Source organism: Rhea pennata, chromosome 3 (assembly GCF_028389875.1).
Source record: "Rhea pennata isolate bPtePen1 chromosome 3, bPtePen1.pri, whole genome shotgun sequence".
Classification (NCBI taxonomy): domain Eukaryota; kingdom Metazoa; phylum Chordata; class Aves; order Rheiformes; family Rheidae; genus Rhea; species Rhea pennata.
Genome location: NC_084665.1, coordinates 58,309,639 through 58,328,038, shown reverse-complemented (window position 1 = coordinate 58,328,038; position 18,400 = coordinate 58,309,639).

Genomic DNA, 18,400 nt, shown 5'->3' with positions numbered 1-18,400 from the left:
AAGTCCCATGTAATGATATAATGTTGTCTGATTTTGAGGTTGCTGTTTAGTTATCCTAGTCAGCAGAGCATAAATTCTACTTTTTTAAAAGCTTTTAGAAAATAAAATTCCAGCTCAGTACTGTTGTTTGGATTATAGGAAATATGCACATTAACTTTTGTAACAGTAACTTTTTCACCATTTACCAGTTTACTTTAAAGTAGGTTACTCTGGTTTTATGTTTATTAAATGTCAAGCATCTACTTGTCACTAATGCATGTCTTGACAGTTATTGTAGAGGGAGGTTTTACTGAAAAATACAGACAGCAATATGAAGGAGATTGTGATAAAGGAAGAAGAGAAATATGCTGTAATACACTAACAGAACAAAGGCAGCAAAGAATTTATTATTCTAATCCTTTAATGGAATCACCCCCATCTTGCAAAATATTGAAACTCCCTGCCTTTCAAAGCAAATGGCTCGTAAGGGCTTTTGGATAAAAACAAAAGGTAGAAAACAAAGCAAAATCCTTCACAGCAGACTCCCACAGTACACTCACACACACACACACACACACTTATTTGTATGTGTAAAATTAAAGAATATTTTCAACTAAGATACTTTGATTTTACATAACCAATATCTATCTTATTCTACAGGATATCTCAAGACTTACACTGGACATTTCACAAACGAGACAGCATTCCCCCTAATCACGGTAGCATGAAAAGGCTGGTCTTATCTTCCCTATTCTTATTAGAAGTTGTGAAAGGAAACATGAATATTGACTTGAAGTGATAGAATAGAAAAATACATATGAGCTGCTATCATTATTTGAACATAAAGGAAAACTTTTCAAAGTTACAAAGTCTGCAATATTATTAATTTTATGTTTTTCTTGAGCAAGTACATTTTTAAATCTGCAGTTCATATCAGTGTGTATCACCTCATACACTATCAGGTACACGTTTTTATCACTGTGGTCTCAAGAAAAGTTTTAAGTAACTTGAATTTTGCCATTTAGCAGATCATGCGGCAAAACTGAAGTCAATGAAGGTTTTCTGTTGATTACAAGAAGAGTATTGGGGTGCTGAAATTGGTACACTTTATGTAATTTATGTACTGTTCATTGATTTAAAGGGTCTATATGAAAAATCATTTCTTGGATCAATTTTAAATGTAACACTGGTGTACCTAAGCATATCTTAGAGAAGGTCTAGATAGGTGTAAATTAAAGCCTTCTCAGAGTATTCTCACTGCATGTCCCACATACACTGCAAATCATCTCAGCAACCCTTTTGCAGCCAAACATGTATCTTGGTGTGGATATTCTATTTTCTCACATTTCATTTTTCAGATTGAAATTATGAAGGCTGTAAAACAGAGGAGGAGGGCTAAACATACTAGAATATAAAACTAGCTAGTTAGTGAGATGGAAAAGTAATTATAAGCAAAACAAACCTACAAAGACAATGAATCAAATAACTACAGGAAAGTCAATGCAGGGAAAGAAACACCCCCTTCAGGGGAAAAGTGTGGCATGAAAGCAGTACATCATATCTCAGACAGAAGAGAGAACCTTAGATTAAAAACAGAAAGTCAGTAAATGCTGGGGTCTAGTACAAGGTGAGCAATGTTAGAATCAGAGTACAACATCTGTTTAAACAGCTGCAAGCATTCACCTGTGGCTTTAGGTCTGTGTTATTCTACACACCTATTTCCCCTAGCTGTATTAACACTCAACATAGCCATGTTTATCCCTGCCCTGATAGTATATTTCAATGATCAAAAATCAGTTCTGAACCTATTGAAGAATGCTATTAAAATTAAATACTATACGGAATAATTTTACTGATTTAAGTCACTAGAATCATTCTTTCTGGAAAAGAGTCAAAAACATGTTCTTATTTTACTCCTTTACTGGCCAACTTAATTCTTGAGGTAGCAGAAACCAGTAATTTTTTTCAAGCTGTACTTGTAAGTTCAACTTACTTCCCTAGTTATAACTAGATTGAACCCCTTTTGTAAGAGTCTCATTTATAAATTAATAAAATACTTGCAAGCAAAATAGAAAGGCCAGCAGGCTAGTTCAGATATAAACACAATATTGTGACCCCTTTTAATTCACAATACTAATATGTCCTCAAAGAAGTTTCTCCATCAGCTTTAAAAAACTACTATCACCGAGTTTCTCTATGTCCTAAAAGGAACAATTTTCAGTAAAATCTTTAGGAAATTTCAGCAAAAATGTGCAAAAATAGATTAATAATCTGTTCATCTTTCTTTATGTACTCAAATTAGCCCAGTTCATTTCTAAAAGAAGAGGAAAAATTAGTTAAGCATTTTAGTCTTAACAGACGTACAAAGCAGGAGTAAATTATATCACTCATTTCATCTCTCCAGTGTATAACTATAATCCATAGCCATTTGAACAAACTCTAATAATCCTGGTGTTAAGATTGGCCTTCAGGAGCCTAAAGATAAGCCTGTGTAACAGATGGTCCCCTAATTTATTTAAATTCACCAACAAATCTCTAGAAATTTACTAGTATCTGGTGATACATCTGCTCTAAACACTAACATACATAAGCTACTCACAAGCTGCTCTCCTGCAAAACACCAGCCCCATGTAACATATTTAAAACCATTTAGTGACCTTCAGTGATTGAAAATACCAAGTAGTGGTACATAACTAAAGAAAAGATTATATACCTTTCCTCCTGGAAAAATAAAGAAGCCCAGTGGTCTCCTGGGCTGCATTAGGAAGAGTGTTGCCAGCAGGTTGAGGGAGGTGATCCTGCTGCTCTACTCAGCCCTGGGGAGGCCTCATCTCGAGTGCTGTGTCCAGTTCTGGGCTCCCCAAGACAAGAGAGACATGGAGCTACTGGAGAGAGTCCAGCGTAGGGCTACAAGGATGATCAGAGGGCTGGAGCACCTGCCCTGTGAGGAACGGCTGCGAGAGCTGGGCCTCTTCAGCCTGGGGAAGAGAAGACTGAGGGGGGATCTTATCAATGTGTAAAAGTACCTGAAGGGAGGGTGTGAAGGGGAGGGGGACAAACTCTTTTCAGTTGTCCCGTGTGACAGGACAAGAGGCAATGGGCAGAAATTGAAGCACAGGCAGTTCCACCTGACCGTGAGGGGGAATTTCTTCCCTGTGAGAGTGACGGAGCACTGGCACAGGATGCCCAGAGAGGCTGTGGAGTCTCCTTCTCTGGAGATCTTCAAGGCCTGCCTGGATGCAACCCTGTCTAACATGCTCTAGGTGACCCTGCTGAGCGGGGAGGTTGGACTAGACGATCCCCAGAGGTCCCTTCCAACGTCAACCATTCTGTGATTTACATTGTATGTTTTTTACATCCGAAGCATCTAACTACAGAATAATTTTTTCTTTATAGCCAAGACTTTACTCCAAACCAGAACCAACTTCATTGTCTTCCACAGGAACATAGTTATACATAAACTGTGAGAATTTTTCCTATCATTAAACTGATGTTCCAGGAAATACGTTACTATTTGATCTGGCCAATCCATAAATCACTTTGCCATCAATGAAAAAAACCCAGAGGCCTACACTGTTAAAAGCCATGAGTGATTTTTTAGTACTTCAAAATGTAAGTACCCATTTCAGGCATAGATTAAATAGATCGAATTTTTGTAAAATTATAAACATACAATCTTTGCAAGAGATAGGCTATGAAGGTGAGTGAGCAAAATGTTACGCTGGAAATATACATTATGAGTCAGAGCTTCATCAAATAAAGTAATTTAACAGGGAATGTCTTCATTTCTATAAGATATTTAATATAAACTAGAGAATGTGCTAATGAAAAATTGCATACCATTGCAAGAGTAGAGCCTAGCTTAAAAATTTTATATAAAGTTGATTAGTCTTCATTAACTTTTATAATATCTTTTGATACATGTATTTCAAGTACATATGATCTATCTGAATTCATCAAGCTGAAACCTGCATTGTAACTTCCTGCTAAAAAGAGACATGATGAGTGAGAAACATGCAGCAAATTGAGGCCTATTCAATATCCACATGTTGATATGACCCATTTCTAACCAAAAGAAACATTCTTTTCAAAAGAATTAATTCAAAAGAAGTCAGACATTCACTGGCAAATACAATAAAAGATTTGGCAGACATAAAAGAACACAGGTAAAACAGGTGTATATGTATGGCTTGAAAGCATGTATAAGCAAAAAATCTTAATTGAGGAGAAGATATGAGGAGGTAAAAAGGAATAGATAAAAGATCACAGGGATGTAAAAAGCTACTGCTTTCAGGTAATCTGTATGTTCATTCTATTATTCTCTGTGCAAGGCTGGATTTCCCTGGTGGTCACTGCATCTATGCAGGACAGGACTGAATTCTAGCATACACTCGTATAAATATATACAAGACATAGACTAATTCTATCACTTGCACATATACACCCACAAGAGCATACATGTGTATTTTTTGTATATACAAAAGCTCCATGAACATGGAGCCCTGCTTTATGATCCTTATCCAGAGGGAAAAAATAAAACAAAATAAAAAAACAACTTCTCCTCCAGCTGCCCACAGTAATTCTTGTGACTTCTCTGAAGAGGATTATAATGGAGAAAATTTATACCATCACCCAGAAATACAACTGTGGCAACAACCCTTCTCCTACATGGGATTAGGAGTCACATGGGCATGAGCCAGGAACCAGTAAAAATCAGCATTTATCAGTCTTCAGACAGCACAGAGTTGCTCACTTCAACTACATCACATCTGTTCAGCAGTACAGGCTACCAAGAAAATAAATAATAATGCTCAAAGTCGCTATCTTGATCTTCCAGAGATCCGTTACTCATATGGATCATTACTCATATTACTCAAATATCAAACAACATCTAAATCTTTGGGATGCAGGTGAAGAAAGCTAAATTGTGCAAGAGACCAGGTTATTTTATACCCAATTCAAGACTGCAGAATAAACTCCTAAGTAAGAATACACTTTCATTGCTTAAGCCAAAACTCTGTTTATAATGATCAGATCTGGACAATATATTTGCAGTCAGATAATGCCATGAAAATATTTCTACCATACCCTTCCTCCTGACAGACTGAAGCTATCATAGCTCCTGAAGCTATGTAATTCATTTTCATTTTGAAGATTAGACAAAACTGGCTGCCTACAGCTGAGCTTTCCCTGCTCACACCTAACTGCAAGCAGGTTTTCGGCTGAACATTAGTAATATGCCATGCTGTACTGATCCTCATGTCGCTTTGGGCCACCACTAGAACCAGTGCTTAGAGCAAATTATGCCTTCTGTATGTAGAGGAAAAATGACCACCAGGTAGAAAGTGTGTCAGGCCATGCTGGGTCAGACAACCATCTGCCTCACCTCATAGCCTGCCTCCAACACTATCCGAAAGCAGATGTTTAGCAAAGAATAAGAACAGGTAAGTGTGTAAGTCACTTCTCCCAGTACTCACCCAACCTCCACCTATTTCCAGTTATGGAGACATCCTAAGCCAGATGCGATTTCCACAAACCATGTATAGAGCATGTGTATACCACTGAGAAGGTTATTTGAGGAAAAAAAAAGACCAGAACTCAAGGACCTCCCTCTCTGGTCTAGCTTAATACACTGTATTAAGTATTTTCAGTAAATACACTCTTGAAAAAATTCACATAAAGCAAAAACCTGTGGCAATAGAGAAATACAAAGGATAAATAAAACGAGGGTCTTCTGTTCTCAGCCCTACTTCTTAGAACAAAATAGCACTATCTATCATCGAATTTATCCTTAACCACATTCTTTATGTTTTAATACATCTTTAAACCTTTTTTGTTTGTTTGTTTGTTTTAGAAATTAGTACATTCTGTTTCCTTTTAAATTTCAGGTAGCCCTCATCCAGCCAATGGACTTCTCCCCATTAAAATATGAGTAGGGGAAAAAAGGGAAAAAACTTTTATTATAAGTCATCAAAAAAAAAAGCCAACAGGAACATATTGACAAATTTTATAGGGTCAGGCAGATAGATCTTAATCTATGTGACTGTGCACTCCCTAAGCCGTAGGAAGCAGTCACTTCGATGAAGCGATGAATGCTTGTTTAACATGGAAGCCAAGAATATTCCTTGCATCTTCTGTCTTAAGCAGGCATCGCGTACTGGAAAAAAAGCAAATCTTGTTCTTGATTTGAACTCTTGTCTGAAATAAAGATGAACTGAAGAAAAAAAAAAGTGTGTTAAGCTTATAATAAATAGTTGTAACCTACTAGTAAGTTAATTCACACTACACGAGCAGAACAGCTGCTTTGTTCCAGTTCGTTACACAGCTCTGTCCCAGCAGCAAAGCAATTAGGTTGTCAAGTGATAAACTGATCCAATGTTGCACAGTTCAGGTAAATTTACTCCATCAGCAACACCTGTGACACACTTGTCTTTATACAACAGAGGTGGTTACAAAACAAGAGATAAAACAAAAACAGAGAGGCTGAGGTAGGTCCTTAAAAGTCCAGACTCACCTCTGCTTGAGTGCTGACATGGCAAGGTGGGCCTGGTGATCCCTGGCCGCAAGCTGCTCCTGCAGCAGCAGCCTCTGCCTGCCTCTGGGGGGACCAGCAGCAGCAGAAGTGGCAGCAGTGGCACATCTCCTACCTCTCCAGAGCTCTGGCACCAGCACAATAAGCAGTGCCATCTACTCTTGCCAACACAGGTCTGCACTGAAATCTAATGGCTAAATTATATCTAAGAAGTAGGAAAGATCTGAAAGTTAAATCACAGTAAAAGCAAGAAAAAGGAGAAAAGGAAACTGTTAAGGGTGTCCTAACTGTGAAAGTAGTGAAACTAAGAAGTGTGACCTCCCTGGCTGAAGTTCGGTGCAGAATCCAAGGGACTGCGGTAACTGGGACATACGTGCAGACCTCCTGCCTTATTTTACACAAACTGTTACCCTACAGATAGCAAGCTGCCAAACTTTATGAACAAACTTGATGAGCTGTCAAACTTGTTACATAAAGAATTCAGAAATACTGTATTTGAAATCTTAATTAGTATAGCTGTAATGGGCTCTTTCTCTAATACTCTGATAGTTTATACACCACATGGGCCAAAGAGCTAAATCAAAGGCAAGCTGAATGCAGCTCAGCAAGCAGGGGTGCTTGTGCTCCCTTTCCCTTCAAGTATATTTCTTACCTCAGACTGCTACTTCAAACAAAGTCCTCATTCTTCATGTTCCCAATCTTTTTTTTTCGCAAAAATCTTTCAGTCCATATGATTGCCAAATGTAAATATTAAGTTATGATCTAGTTGATCTAGTTTGGTTTGGATTTTTTTTCTTTCTCTCTCTCTCTTTTTTTTTTTTTTTTTTTTTTTTTAACCTTTATCTCTACATTTGTTACCTTTTGGATAAGATTTTCCAGACTTTCTTTACATCTGTGAAGAGCAGACGTTCATTAAAAAAAAAGAAAATAAAAAAGAGGAAAATGATGTAATCACTTTTATTTGGGGGGGGGGGGCTATTAAAAAGCCATCGCACTGTGTAGCAAGCACAAGTGCCTTCTTCATGCCCCCTCCCTTGCTGGATACCAGCCCTCATGTCCCTCCTCCCGCCTGTTCCCTTTCCCAGTCCTCACGCCTCAAGCCGTTCACCATCCCCAACCTCCTGGGGCCCCTTGTTGGCCCTGGTCTTGTTACTTCACTGCCTGGGCTTCAGGGAGCTCCTTGCAAAGGCCTCGGGGTAAATCCACTCCTAACATGTTGTCTGCATATATAGATCTTTTTTTCCCCTAAGAAAAAGAATCAGGGGCAGGGAGAGAGGGAGGGAGGGAGAAGAATAGTCTGGTATTCAAGACAATGAGGAAAAGAGATAGATGCCAGTTATGGCCATGCAGACTGACAAACAGATAGACTGATGGGTCTGATGGTTGCTGAACCATATAGGCAATTTTGATTAACATCACAGAGAAGAGGGAATTTCAAGGCAGGCTCCAAAGCCTCCGAAAAGCACTCCAAAGAGTAATTTTCTGGATTTCATTGGGAACAAGGAATTCCTCCTGTGTGAGAGGGACTCCCCAAGTGGGAGAAGAAAACAAAACATCATCTGGCCTGAAAATCTAATAATTAAGTGGTACAGTCTAGTGTCAAGCCTCATTAAAATTAGGGATTAAGGTTCAAAGTTAAACTGCACAAACCAACACTGACACCGAGGCCAGAGCAACATGAAGGATGAGAGTTTTGTCCACAGTGATTTAAAAAGGAAATAAGGGAATGTGGAGAAGGAAGAGGAAAAAGAAGAAGAAAAGAAGACGAAAAGAGTTCTGTTTTAGCTCTGTTTACTTCAAGCTGATAGTCAAACACCTATGACAAATGTGCCAAGATTGGATTAAACTAAAAGGAGAAAAAGCTAACACAGAAAAAATCCTCCCCTTCCTTCCACTTTTACCAGGAGTACTAGAATATAAGGAGGAAAGAATTAATTGCCTGGAGGACAAAGTGCAGAACAGCTTAAAAAAAAAAAAAAAAAAAAAAAAAAAAAAAAAAGAAAAAGAAAGAAAAGAAAAAAGAAAAGAAAAAAAAAGAAGAAGAAGGAGAAGAAAAAAATAGAACTGAAGACTTTAGAAGAAAACCTGTGGTTTGCTACCAGAATTAAGGACTTTTTTTTTTTTGTTTATATAAATGTGGAATAAAACAAATTTGAGATTTTTTATTAATTGGAGATGACAAAATTGTTAGTTGGGAAGAAAGGAACGGTAAAAAAAAAAAAAAAAAGCAGATTGATGTCCACATTACTGGGGACAACAAAGAATTTTCAGATCCATTAATATCTGAAGAAAACATTAAATGACAATTATTAGAGATAAATATTTGATAGGTTGTACCCCACGTCACTGTTTGAGCTAGCAAAAGAAATCTTTGGCTTTCTAATGTAGCTTCAGAATAATTCCAAAAGATATTCTTGGCACTATCCAGAAAATTTCCGGAGACATGTGTGGTAGTTCACACCTATTCATCAGTGATTTGGAAGTAATTACAAAATCTGAAAGGATAAAATTTTTGCAGGATTTGAAGATTGGTCATCATACACAGATTTTAATTACTTTATAGATTTTCATCACTCAGTACTTCAGGCTCATTCAAATCAAACCCAAAGCATAAAGGAGTGAATGCAGGTTGCTATAATTGAGCAGACTTTATCTTGTACAGTAATGACTCTGAAAAGATTTGGGCTGCTCAGTGCCCCTCTGTCATAGTCATGTTTAAACACCTGGTATTAAATGGTCTGCTAGCCTAGCCAAGCATCCTCTTCAACTCCCCCAGTCTGCACAGCATTAAGACAATATATACGCCTTCTGGCCTGTTAACTACAATCTTAGGAAAAATGATTCTCCATCCAGCACCTTACCTAAGAGCTGAGACTGCAGTTATCAGCTGCATTGATCTAGCACTGGATCTTAGTATCCCCAAGAGTTTTAAAACTCTTTTCCAAGCCTACAAACTCTCTGGTTCTCTGGTTGGACAATCAGAAAGAAAGATCTAAAGAAAAGTAGAAGGTGGGTGGAAATTTAATAACATCTATACATCGGTACAGACAATGTACCCCGTAGCAAATTATGAGAATTTTCTTGTTGAGAACATCTGCCAATCTTCTTTTTAAAAAGTTATTAATATCTAGGGAGAAATTATAAGAAAGGAGAAAAACAAGTAAAGTACTTTCCAAAAAAGAAGAAAGAAAAGAGAGTGGTTCTGGTAACCTTCCTGTAAACATATCTTTATTGTTAAACAAGTAATGGAACAAATATTAAGAAAAATATTTACTGGCTAGCAATAGGTTTGTGTGAACCAAACAGTATTAAATTATGAAGGGAAAAGCTTTTCAGAAATCCATGACTCCTTCCAAAAAAGCAATCGTAAAATGAAAGGAGAGAATACATTAACAAGTAGTGAGTGTGACAGTAACAAAGACATTTGATATATGATAAAAAGCATAACATAAAAATTAATTCCAACTGACCTGGATAGCAGAATTGCCAAATTCAGTAAAGTTATCTATAGTTACTTTGTTATGATCATGTAAAATTTGTAAAGGGTGTAGAACACAATCAGTTTTAAGACTTGTCTTCCATGAGATAGTGAAAACAGTGTACTTGTTACAGTATTACATTAATGCCTTTCCAACATAAAGGATGTATTTTTCTTTAAACTCCATATAAATAGACATAATTTAGTTTCATGCTGCAGTTCTCCCGCTGTCTAGTGGTGTTCCTCCTTTGACCCACAAACAAGGCGCTAACCTCTTGACATACTAACCTCTTGCTGGCAAAAAATATTGTGAATCCTCCAGCCACCACCAGCTTTTGGTTTAGAGCTGATTCAACCCTGCATGTCCATGGTTTCCGCCTGCTCACCACACAATCCGAGAACGTTTCCAGCAGAAAACAATGGGAGGGAAAAAGAAACAAATGCAAACAGGCAGCATCCTGTGCTGCCTCCAGAGGGGACAGCATGTGCCCAGCCGCGCTGGCAGCTGCCTGCGTGGGATGCCTGGCGTGCGCAAAGAGGGAAGGAGAGAGGAACTGGCCTCCAAGGCACAATGCGGACACCTTGGTGAGAGTACATCTTTTGGATCAGCTGAATAACGTCCACTGAAATTCCATGCTACTGCAACACCTGCAAGAAAGTAGCTAACCTAAAAATTGCTGAATTGAGAGTAAGTGGTAAAAGATGCTTTCACTGCATACCTTAGCTCTCTTCCATTCAGCTCAGGCATCTTCTGAACTGTGAGGCTGAAAGAGGAAGGATGGCATCTTTCAAAACATTTGTAGCAAGAAATAGGGTTATATTACGCACATTTGCAATATGACAGGATTCTCTTAATGGCATGGAGACATTAAGATATTACATGAATTTTAGGGGACCTTTTTAGCCGCAGAAGTCTTGACAAGGAGAAAAGCTAGGTAGAAGAAACAAAAACAAATAGGAGCTGGCATGGATGATCTACAAGGAAAGATATTAAAAGTCAGATAACATACTTTGGCTAAGCAATGATTAAGAGTTCAGTGGACTGCAGAATCTGAAAGGTGCCAAGAAAAAATATTTAACAAGGTATAACAAAACAAATGTGCAACATAGGGAAGGTGGGATGAAATTAAAAGGAAAAGGTCAGAATAATGAAATCTTCCTTACTGTGAAATAGGCTTTCAAAGTGGACAATAGCTAATGTCCTGGGATTTCCAAATCTTGAGCAGGCCAGATGCTTAAAAACAATCAAAGCTGTGTATATTTTACAGATACACTTACAAAGATACACAAAAGGATCTGACACGGCTTTTCATCTCCTAACTTTTTGTTCTGTTCACAAGAGTACTACTTTAGTCCTTAACCAAACACTAGTCTGGATTTAAATCATTTGAATTCTGTTATAGGAAGGATTAAAACAACTTGCACTGAAACTCTGCAGAGCAGACTTACTATTTCTAGGACTCCGACTGCTAAGTTTGAAAGCTTCCACAACCTCCATGTAACAAAGAATGACTTCTCTCTTATCTGATTGCTTAGAAATGGTGATGTTCTGTCTTCTGTCCTGAATTTAAAAATTTATTCTCTTCCACAAATTCTGTCTGAATAGTCTACCTTGTGCTGTATGACAGGCCCAATTTGTTAGTCCTTTATGTCTCACAGAAGAAAGTAAGTTGCTCCTTTGAATGATTTACTGCCCTCTCTATTTTCACTGATAGAAAAAATACTTTCTCTGCATTTCTTTAAAGAGTCTTTGTATGCAACTCCTCCAGACCCATGAACAAGCTTAACGAGTGCAGACAAATGCTTTAAAGTGCTATCTGTTTTCCAAGGTCCAAGACACAAATGTCTCTTTTTGGTAATGCTGCCTGCCATTGACCTCACTGCAAATCTGTTGTCTTCTATTAGAACACCACCTAGACATGATTTGCAGGAGAACTTTTGGGGATTTGGAAGGGCTTTTTTAGAAGCTAATTTGAGTTCCCAAGCTGCTTTTAAATAGTTTATCTCAATATTGCTGCACTTTTTCAGCAGGTGATTTATACACAGATATACTGCCACTTGCCAAATTGTGAAGGTATTAACTAGCAAAGAGGGAAACATTCATTTAAAATTCTTTCCAGTTTTGGATCCCCCCCCCCCTTTTTTTAAAAAAAAAAGTTTTCTGATTCTTTTCTGATTCTTTTCCTTTCCAGCTGTTCCTTTTCATTGTTATCTGTATTTTGCTATTTGGGAGAACAACTTATGACTTACATGTATGTATTTTACAGTTACACCTAATTCTGAAAAGTTACTCATTCTTTGAATAAAGCTTGCACAGAGTAAACTGGTAGGTTTGTGGGGTTATACTCTGTAGTTTCTTTTGATAATCTGTATATTTTGCAGTTACTTTTTGAAATGCAAAATTAATTCTATTTCTGAAGGAGACATTTTCTTTCCTCTTCCACTAAATCACAATGGTATTTATTATATTAGATTACATTTTATGCCCCTCACTGATTAGCCAAAAAAATGCACCATGGAATACCTCCTAAAAGAGAGTTGAAATAAAGCCTGATGAAATAATTTGTAGAGGTACCACTGAAGGAGTGAAACTGGTGATTCTGTGATGCTGTTAGGAAACTGCCTTGGTTTCCAGTAGCATGACAGCATTACAAATGATCTGTTGGTTCACACCAAGGGTCCACTTCTCCTAGTATTTTGTCTCCAGCACTGGTCAGAAGCAGATACTCAGGGAAGAGTCTGAACAAAACAAGTACATGCACTACTTCTGAGTACATTGCTACCCTCCGGCTATTCTCAGCTCTTGGAATTTTCTGAAATGGATCTGGTTTATCCATTTACTAACCCTGAGCAGCTCTCTCTTCCATGCACTTATCCACTTTCCCTTGAATATATGCAAACTATCACGTTATATGTACATATACATAAACTATCTGTAACATCCTTTGGCATGAATTTCTAAGGTTTATCAACTGCTGCATGAAAGAAACATCTCCTTCTGTTTGTTTTGAACCTGGCTTCTATTAGCTTCACTGTACTGAAAGAAATGATGAACAGCAAATGCCACTCATAACTTTGCAAATTTCTGTCAAATACCCCCTAATTCATCTCTTTTCATGGTTAAGAGTCCTAACTTATTTAATTGTTCCCCATTCAATCTCACAACATGAATAAAACTGACAAGTTTGTGAAACTCAAGAGATATTGTTAACAAAGTTGCATAATTCTGTATTTATCAAATATAATGAAAATACTGTTAAGAAAACACAATTTTTTAATAGTCATACCTGTTTGTTCCACAGCACCTTTTAATTAGGACGTACCTGAGAGGTGGTTTTTCTTTTCTATATTCTATGTTTATTTTATATTAGAGAAACCAAACTATGGTTTCTTACCATCTAGAAAATCTTACCAAACTAGAAAATAATCAAATCAAATGCACAAACACAAGATAGGTAATATTTGGCTAGGTAGTCGAAGTGTCCCTTATATTCATAGGAAGCTGTTACTTTGCTGTATGAATTCTGATGAATTCTCAGAAGGAGAATTAATTTCACCAAATTTCAATAATAATGCAAACAAATCAGATCCCAGAAGAACATAACAGTGTTAAAGGTTCTAAACAGAGGAGCAAACTAAAAGATAAGAAAGACTGTACTGATTGGGTTTCTTTTCTATGAAGACATGGAGTCTGAGGAAAGATACAATAATGATCTTCCAATATGTAAAAGAGTTCAGTGATCAATAGCTTAAAAAGGCGAGCATGAAAAAGAATTTGTAAGATGACTGAAGACTTAAATTAAGAAGACCCTTCTAACTGTCAGAGGAAAGAAATACCAAATTAGTTTATTATTATTTAGAGATCTGGAATCCCTTCTCCTGAAAGCTTTTAACTTCTTCAGGGATGACAGGCTTGATCCTTTCCTAGTTTATGGAGATATGTAAATGATCTAAAATTCCTGTTAGATTTGCATTTCTGTGGTTCCTTATTGATGTAACATGTGGCTTTAATGGGAGACAGCTGCCTAAAAGCATTTTACAAGTTCTGGTAACTAGCCAAAGGACCAATCTATGGACCTGCAAATGGCAGGAACAGGACACAGAAGCTATTGTTCCTAGTCATATGGTTTTACTTGTATGTTACTTTGTTTGAAAAGATTAAATCATGCCTATTTGGTTTTTGTTGATGCAGTCTGTTTAAGGCATACAAAGTGGGAAAATAACAAAATTGAAGGAATAAACATAATTGCAATTTTGCTTGAATTAAAACATTTTTGGCTGTTTTTGTTTCTCTCTGCTTACCATTATAATTGCCCAAGACCTTAGGGACCTAGGTCAATTAGGTTCAATTGACCTAACAGGAACTCACACTTCAGTGTATTCTCCAAAACTATGTCTATCACACTTCTTTATATTCATAAAATATAAAATCACAAATCTTCCATTTTTTTTGTGGCAGAATTGTCTTTGATTTTGCAGACAGAAATATATGAGCAACGACTGCTGCATCTACTGGAAAATGAGCTCATCATTAAGGCCTTCTCATGACAGTTCTGTACTGGAAAGTATGAACAAGAATTTGTCTCACTAGACACTAATAGATAAAGTTCCAAAGATACCACACTGGTGAACTTCAATTTGATAATGCTACCTTATTCTTGATATGCACATCTCATTTGAGTTTCCTGTATAATAGGAAAAGTGAAAAGAAGTGTGTGCTAATCTACAAACCAACCAGTTGACAACCAGATACAGTTCCTAACAGGTACCCAAGATAGATGCTTTAATTTAAATGCATAAATCTTCTCCTTTGGGTGCAAGATATCATGACTAGGTAAAGAATATTATAACGTGTGAGAGCTTTCTTCTGCTGAGGAGCTTGCTGTCTGCTGACTAAGCAGTGGCAAAATTTTCTGACAGCAACAGCTGCAAACCACCCAGTAAGATATAATAAGAACAGAGATCTAGATAAACACTTGCAGAAAAATATGCACAAAATGTTTCATTCTTCCAAACAGATCTCCAGAAATAAAGTGAAGCTTTATATACACCTTCCAATTTTGTAATGAAAAGAGCATTGTTGTTTAATGTGTTTTAATTAAATGCTGATCCTGTGTTTAAAAAGCAGTTCAATTCTCCTTTATTCATCAGAGACTATAATAATAATTCAGATATGAAATTTTCTGAGTTCATCCTCATGTATTTCACCTGACAACTGTACAAAGTTCTTACCTACCTTTAGGTAGAGTCTAGAGTGACAGGTTAGTCACTGTTAGTTTTACTCTTAGATGCTGATCCACTGTCGTCCGCTCTGTGTGTACTATTTCATTGCTGGGCTCTCTTATGGAGAAAAACCACTAGTTTTCTCCAAGACAGCTATTAAAAGAACACTATTAGGTGACAAAGCCAGACACTCAACGGTTAAGTAGTGCTAAAACAAAAACCAGTTGCCTTTATTATTTCCTTTTGTACATCTTCATTGCCACTTAGCTGCATACAGTGCTCCCTGGATGACTCGCGATTCGCACAGCTAAACCGTTTCACATAAGGAAGGAGCACAGCCTGGAGATGTCTCACATAGCAAAGACTACTCTGAGCTTTACCCTGATCTCAGTGTTCACGTTCCGGCTCCTCACCACCCTTCCTTACTGCACCCATTCAGTTCCTCCTTTGAACACTTGACGTCTTCACAGGCTTTCTCTACACACATACCATTGCAGTGTGGTGAACATAGCCCTTTGTTATCACAAACAACCATAGCACATAATATCTTTCATAACGTAGCCAAACTCCTTATTTGAAACTCAGCAATGTTTTTGCTCCTACAACTCCAACAATTCCTACCATTCAAGAAACTTACTATTGTCACGATTTAAACCTTATTCTCATTTGCAGCCTCTATTTATTTGTAGCCATCTAATAACTACTTTTCCTGGTATCAGTGTAATCCCTTGGTATAAATAATTCCTTTACTTCTTGAGGTACTACAGATGACAAACAGATTCTTTCACAATCTCTGTTTTAGAAAGCAAAAAGGCTAAGCTTGAACTAGTTAAACTTGAAGAATTTGGTCTTTTTAGCCTTATATGATGTGTTTCATGCCCTATCTGATCAATCTTGTAGTTGCACCTATTGCAGCAACCTCAATGCATCTAATTCAGTCCGAGTTTGTCTTCCCTGTAGACAGACCATGAGTATTACTGCAGATGAGGGTTGGCCCATGGTTTATAGAGGAGTATCAGTATTTCCCTACTAGTACTGAAATTTTATCAAATTTTTTTCCTCATGGTTTCAGCTTACTAGCTGAGTCTTTCAAATTATTTCTTTCACAATTTGTTCTGAAAAGCTGACATATTATTCAGGTCAGAACAAAAGCTTCCTTGTCACCTTCTCCTCTCTACCTATTTAAAATATATGTGCTATAAATGGTAATTCTCTAATGAAATTACCACTTAGTGTGATACATGTGTAAAAATTCTTTGCTACTGGCCTTACAATAACATTAAAAAAACAGGAAATGATCTTTCACAGACTATTCAATACCTACATTCCGTCCATTTGCTATGGAATAAAAATTTTTTCAGGATGTGTATGAACAAAAAGCCCAAAATGAAGACTGCACAGGCTATTTTAACTCTGGAGTATATTCATTCTATGTTACTTACATGGCAGCTTTGGTAATATATTTAAAATAGATTTTGTGTACAACTTTCTACGTTTGAAAAATAAACTAATGAATCATATTCCTCTCTCAAAAATTCAATTACATGCCTTCTGACACCCTCAGTTCCTGTGAAGAACTAAGAATTATAGACCAGTCACAAAAATCTCTTCTGTCCCTTCTCTTGCAGCCTTTCTTAGGCTGTCTCTTCCTCACATACAACTCTTTCCATTTTTGCCTTTCTTAGCTAGCCTTGATCTTTACTACTTAGGCTTAGGATCACAATTCATCTCCTCTGGGAGGCCGGGATGGGACACCCTTTTTCCCTTTCCCGTTGCTCCCACAGGAAACACCCACTGAGGCTGCACGTGTCCTGCCAGTCCCATTTCTTCTGTTCAAGCCTTGTAAGAGCAATCTCCCCACATTTCCTCCAGCTATCCCCCTTTAACTCTTTTCCCCATTCCTAGTCCTAATCTCTTTATCCAGCCTATGCTGACCACTAAATCCTGTCCTTTTGCTCATCAAATTAACCCCAATGCCCAGGTTCTTCTCCCCATAAAACCTCCAGTCCCAGTACCTCATGGTATTCTACACCCAGACCCCTTGTCCCAGGCTTTTGGCTTGATACCTCGACCAAGGTCAGGCTGCCTGCTGTCATTGTTTTCAATTTTAGGTGGCTTCCTCTTATACGGTGCATAGGCAATGAAGAGAAAGAGCTCCTGGGCTTCATACAGATGTCCATAGCCAGCACAGCAGGAACACCCAGAAACTCCAAGCTATAGGAGCAGTCTGCTCATCTCTACACAGTTCCAGCCTGGGCACACAGAGATAACTTCAGGGAATTCAGTGGAGAGCACCTAGCAAATGTGAGCATTTTTGAATTACGTGTTCTTTAAAAAACTTAAAGTTTAGTCAGACCTGGGCTGATTTCAGAGAAAAAGACTACCCTTGAGCAAATGGCCGCTTCTCTTCCAAGTGTTAAGACTCTACTCAGAAAGCACAGGGGTACTCATACAGGGAAGCTTTCGTTTAAAGAGGGCCAAGCAGGAGTTGAAAATACCTTTAGCAGGCCACACAGAATATGTGCAAAAGTTCTTAAGGGTCCACATTTTCTGCACTAATACAAAGCCTACACTGAGTGTCATCCCACTGAGGTCATGAAACTGTGACCTGCAGATCAAAGGTTCCACAGCTACGTTAAAGTTCCACAAAGAAAGCATTATCTTCACTGAGCGAAACCATACCATTTTCTCTAGTGACATTTTCAAAAAAATATTTATTGGCTAATTATGATTAATTTTTTAATAATTAATATTTTGCCTAGAATTTTCCCAAAAGGCTTGCTTCAGTCAAGCACTCCAACATAAGAACAGATCAGATTTCAACTCAAACAGTTAAAATTTGACTGTATTGTAAGCATCTGAAAACAAACTCCTTAATGGGAAGTGTCAGGCAACTTTAATAATAGGTGGGGCTGATACAACCTCTTTATCATAGGGAAACACACTACTTATGCAGGGAGATCAGCCATAAAATAACCTCCTTCCCGTTATTACCCTCAGATCCAGTAGCTCCCACACTTGAAGCCACTTGAGTTTTGGCAGCCCAGTGACTAACAGCCAGAAGCACAATTTCAAGCTGATGATAAAACGTGAACCTCACAAAACAACTAGTAACGGCTTTTCCAGCTTGTGATTTTAAATGGGCAAAATTACAGTAGCCGTACACTTGCTGCTACATTAAGTGCACT